Source organism: Hakea prostrata, chromosome 11 (genome assembly GCF_041222555.1).
Source record: "Hakea prostrata isolate BN-2017 chromosome 11, UWA_Hpros_2, whole genome shotgun sequence".
NCBI lineage: Eukaryota > Viridiplantae > Streptophyta > Magnoliopsida > Proteales > Proteaceae > Hakea > Hakea prostrata.
The window spans coordinates 23,625,480-23,631,530 of NC_142610.1; the positions used below are offsets into that span (position 1 = coordinate 23,625,480).

Below are 6,051 nucleotides of genomic sequence, written 5' to 3' on the forward strand. Positions count from 1 at the left end.
CGGAGAGAAAATTTCATCATAATCCACCCCTTCTCTTTGAACAAAACCTTTTGCAACAAGTCTGGCCTTATATCTTTTGGAATTATCAATTCCATCATCTTTGATTTTAAATATCCACTTACAAGGTAATAACCTATGATCCTTGGGCTTCTGAACTAATTCCCAAACCTGGTTCTTATTTGATGAATCTAATTCATCATTAATGGCTTGAACCCATAAATCTTTATCTTTGGAACCCAAAGCTTCTTCATAGGAACTAGGTTCTTCTAACCCAATATCAGAGACAGAAATATCAGTCTCATGTGCAAAGTTGGCTACAAACCTTCTAGGTGGCCTAATCATTCTCCTAACTCTATCCCTGGCCAATTGGTAACTACTCAGATCAGGAACTTCTTCCACCTCACCAGTGGAAGACTCAGGAGAGGGCAATGGCCCACTCCCAATCTCAGAAACTACAACCTCAGACTCTTTATTACCAGAGCTAGGTTGAGGGGAAGTCAAGGGTACTTTTGGTATACTAGAATCAAGAGTCTGAGCAGGACTTAAGAAAACATCAGCCTGCCCTAAATCAAATTGAGTGAAGTCTGTCATTCTTTGATCAAGTGGATTCAAGTTGGTATTGTCAATGGAAAGACAAGGGAACACACTCTCCCTAAAGAGAACATCCCTACTAATAAAGGTCTTAACACCAGGCACAGTCCTATCCCATAGCTTGTATCCTTTCACCCCCTCAGGATAACCTAGAAAGATGCTCTTTTTACTCCTGGGTTCTAATTTTCCAATACTCTGATGAGCAAAGGATTCACACCCAAATACCCTGAGGTAACTAAGACTGGGAGGTTTACCCCACCACATTTCCTCAGGGGTTTTAAACCCTAAGGTAACAGAGGGACTCCTATTGATTAGGTGAACAGTTGTTGTAACAGCTTCACCCCAGAAACCCTTAGGTACCCCTGAACTGATGAGCATACATCTAGTCTTGTTTAAAATTGTCCTATTCATTCTTTCAGCAATACCATTTTGCTGAGGGGTGTATTTAACAGTCCTATGCCTTTGAATCCCTTTATCATTACAAAATCCATTAAACATTTCATTAACAAATTCTAATCCATTGTCAGTCCTTAATGTTTTGACTTTCCTTTCACTCAAGTTTTCTACCAAAGCAACCCAATACTTGAACTTTTCAAAAGTTTCATCCTTGGTCTTCAATAAGAAGATCCACACTTTCCTAGAGTAGTCATCAACAAGGGATAAGAAATAAGAGTTTCTACCATAAGACAAGACTGAAGCAGGTCCCCACAAATCAGCATGTACATATTCTAATATATCCCCAGATAAGTGAGACCCAGCTCCAAAGCTTAACCGGTGCTGCTTACCTAAGACACATGACTCACAAAACTCTAAGTTATCAATGACATCCTTGCCAAACATGCCTTGTTTACTTAGAGCTTGCATTCCTTTATTGCTTATGTGTCCTAGCCTAGCATGCCACACACTAGTGATATTTGACTCACTTGACAGACAACAAGTATTGGAGATATTATTAAGGAATGTACTACCATCAAAAACATACAAACCAGATCGAGAAATGCCCTTTAAACATACATGAGATCCCTTAGATACGTAAAGACTACCCCCGAGAGATACAAGTTACAAACCCAAAGACTCATCAAGGCTACTAATTGAAATCAAGTTTCTATTTAAGTCAGGTATGTATCTAACATCATGTAAGGTAAAAACAGATTTATTGTGATTTAACAATTCAACAGAACCAATACCAACTACATCACATAAATCATCATTACCCATCATAACTTTGGCATTATTCAACTCAGACAAGTGTGTAAACCAGTGTAAGTGTGGACACATGTGATATGTACAACCTGAGTCTAAAATCCATCCTTCTTGCCTACTAACCTCAGAAATGGTAAGCACCTCACTGATGTCTTCATAGACATTGGCTTGACCATTCTTGGGTCCAGGCATATCGTAATGGGTATTCTCCAATTCCTTCATTTTTCTCTTATATGCAAAACAGTTTTTCTTAAAATGTCCTACTTTCTTGCAAAAGAAGCATCTCTTGAGGTTTGTATCAGACTTGTTGTTCCCATTATTATTCTTATTGTTAGACTCATGGCTTTCAATTACTTTTCCCTTTCCTTTTGGTCTCCATTGTTTGTAAGAGCCCTTGCCCTTTACAAACAGGTTTTCCCCACTGCCCTTAGTCTTACCAGAAGCCAATAGTTCAGACTCCCTATTCTTTAAGGCATCAATCAATTGTTCTAGGGAAATGTTTTGACATGCATATTTGATTGAGTTCTTCACAACAAGGTAATCATTATGTAATGAATTCAATAGGATAATAGACAAGTCCTGATTTTCCAATTTAGTCTTTTCCCCCGTATTGGCTAAGTCTTGAATAAGCTTCTTAAATATATCTAGGTTCTTGTCAAGGGTAGTTGTAGGGTCCATCTTAAACCCATACAACCTCTCCTTCAAATAAATTTTGTTACCTAGATTCTTTTTCTGGTATATCTGCTCAAGCTTGTTCCAAACTTTTATAGGGGTGTTGTCTTCATCATCAAGACACCCGATGACCCCATCTCGTGATGTTCCGAGCATGCAACCAATTGCATTCTCCATCACTTCAGTCCTCAAGACCGGATCAATAATTTCAAAGAAAGCATCTGGGTCATCAATTGATCTTAGGAGCTTCTGTTGAGCCATTAAGGCTCGAACCTTCCTCTTCCAAATCCCAAAGTCCCCAGTGCCATCGAACTTCTCAATATCTACCCTGGAACCCCCCATAGGAGTATCCAAACTTAGGTAACTAGGGTCCCTCCCTAGTCCTACAACTCTACTAGAGCCTGTGGTTATAACACTAACCACACTTGGGAGGTGTATCCTCCCCGGTAGACTTAAACCCTTTCTTGGCTCCACTTTGAACCCGGTACAAAACACTAATCAGTATATAAGAATCCAATTCACAAAACTGATTAATCAATTCTGAAAAATAAAGATTATTCTAACAAAGTGTTAAATAATCAATATTAATTAATCACAAAAAACATAATCTCAGTTTATACAAGTTATAAAAAAAACAGCAAAGCCTAATAATCGATGTTAACACCACAGATCAATACATACCAAGTATTAGATCAATACTAACACAGAAAGTTAGACAGCATATAGTATAATGAGAAATTCAAGATTAAATGAGATTAATTAAAAACCTAATCATATCAAGATAATCTACCTATACTCAGATTGTCACCCAACAGGTTATAATCAGCTTAACAGAGCATACCACAGTTATATGACAAAATTTAACAGAGATTTTATAGGACCCGAATCATAGTCATAACACATACATATCATATGAGATGAAAATCAATTTCATACGATTAATATTTATGACAGAAATTGAATGGAAACTATAAAAACAAAATTATCATTCATATAACAGAGATATTAGCAGCGAAAGAAAATAAAGAAATTAAGCAATAACCTGAGACAACCTTAACCGTATAGACAATCTTCAAATTTAGGATTTAATTGTTTTCACAATACCTAAACGGCGGGGACCATGACCGAGATGGCTCGATGCCAATCGTGGATCGTGAAATCAAAATACCTCATGCCCTAATTGCTTCGGACCGAACATACAAGGGTAAATTGGAATAACAGAGAAGACAAGCACATGATAACGGAGTTCGGCATAGCCTACTCTCCGGGATTCGAGTATGAATCCAATCCACTATAAATATGGGAGATTACAGATTAAAGAAGAAGAACAGCAAGGAACATATAACCTGATATACACAATCTCTGGTCCTCAAAAGATCATCGAAGGATCGCCTTGCTCTTGCGATCGTAAGCCCTCTCTTTCCATCACCAACAACCAACTGTTTGGTTCTATCATGATAAACAAGATTCTTACATAAGAAGATAGCACTCAGTTATCAATAAAGACAACAGTTTAATCTTCAAAATACCAAGTTCACATAACAAACCATTCAACCATATACTTTCTTTAACACATTCAGATGCAAAAGAATAAGCTCAGGGCTCTCCATAGGGAGGAAACTAGGCTGTTGTTGCACCTTCCAACTGATGCAATTACCAGATAACGTAAAGAAATAAGAAGATAATGATTTCCGTTGTTATCTACATTACTAGCATAATCTGAGTCAATATATCCTTCAAGAATAAGATCACCGGGGGTGGACTTGAACACTAAACCTTTATGAACAAGTCACCTTTCAAATACCTTAAAAGCCACTTAAGAGCAAGCCAATGTTCTTTACCGGGGTTAGACATAAACCTACTCAATACACTAACAAAGATGAGCAATATCGGGTCTAGTACATATCATAAGATACATAAGAGAACCTAAAAGACTAGAATAAGGGATCTTTGACATTTCACCTTTTTCAAAGTTATTCTTAGGACAATGATCATTTGAGAGTTTAAAATGTGAAGCTAAAGGAACATTTACATGTTTACAATCAAGCATGTTAAACTTCTCAAGCACTTTCAATAAATATAACCTCTGACCAATGAACATAGTATCCTCCCCCCTTATCCCTATGAATCTCAATCCCTAAAATTTTCTTGGTTGTCCCAAGTTCCTTCATCTCAAATTCAGATTTCAGCTTGTTCTTAACATCTTGAATAAGACTAGAATCAACACAAGCAATCAATATATCATCAACATAAAGTATAAGATATAACACAACAGAATCCGAAATGAGAAAATATAGGCAATCGTCATAAACACTTTTCTTAAACCCTACACTCAACACAAATGAATCAAAACGTTTATTCCATTGCCTAGGAGCCTGTTTAAGTCCATAGAGAGATTTCTTCAACAAGCAAGCTTGTGATTCATCTCCAGCTGCCGAGATGCCTAAAGGTAGTTGCATATATATCCTTTCTTCTAAATTGCCATGAAGAAAGGCAGTTTTCACGTCCAATTGCTCTATTGTCATTTTGTTCTGAGCAACAAGGGACAACAACAACCTTATAGTCTTATACTTGGCAACCGGAGAGAAAATTTCATCATAATCCACCCCTTCTCTTTGAACAAAACCTTTTGCAACAAGTATGGCCTTATATCTTTTGGAATTATCAATTCCATCATCTTTGATTTTAAATATCCACTTACAAGGTAATAACCTTTGATCCTTGGGCTTCTGAACTAATTCCCAAACATGATTCTTATTTAATGAATCTAATTCATCATTAATGGCTTGAACCCATAAATCTTTATCTTTGGAACCCAAAGCTTCTTCATAGGAACTAGGTTCTTCTAACCCAATATCAGAGACAGAAATATCAGTCTCATGTGCAAAGTTGGCTACAAACCTTCTAGGTGGCCTAATCATTCTCCTAACTCTATCCCCGGGCCAATTGGTAACTACTCGATCAGGAACTTCTTCCACCTCACCAAAGAGAAGACTCGGGAGAGGGCAATGGCCCACTCTCAATCTCGTAAACTACAACCTCGGACTCTTTATTACCGAGAGCTAGGTTGAGGGGAAGTCAAGGGTACTTTTGGTATAATAGAATCAAGAGTCCGAAAGAGGACTTAAGAAAACATCACGCCCCTGCCCCCCCTAAATCAAATTGAGTGAAGTCTGTCATTCTTTGATCAAGTGGATTCAAGTTGGTATTGTCAATGGAAAGACAAGGGAACACACTCTCCCTAAAGAGAACATCCCTACTAATAAAGGTCTTAACACCGGGCACAGTCCTATCCCATAGCTTATATCCTTTCACCCCCTCAGGATAACCTAGAAAGATGCTCTTTTACTCCCCGGGTTCTAATTTTCCAATACTCTGATGAGCAAAGGATTCACACCCAAATACCCTGAGGTAACTAAGACTGGGAGGTTTACCCCACCACATTTCCTCAGGGGTTTTAAACCCTAAGGTAACAGAGGGACTCCTATTGATTAGGTGAACAAATTGTTGTAACACACACCCCGTAAACCCTTAGGTACTCCCCGAACCGATGAGCATACATCTAGTCTTGTTTAAAATTGTCCT

General features: G+C 37.8%; 1 long non-coding RNA gene across 1 annotated transcript; it reads left to right on the forward strand.

Moving 5' to 3' along the window:
* The first annotated feature begins 203 nt into the window (after nucleotides 1-203).
* Nucleotides 204-1,323, forward strand: LOC149001037 (uncharacterized). The gene is made up of 2 exons (XR_016170794.1): nucleotides 204-880; nucleotides 948-1,323. It is a non-coding gene; the product is annotated as an uncharacterized LOC149001037 (long non-coding RNA).
* Nucleotides 1,324-6,051: the final 4,728 nt, after the last annotated feature.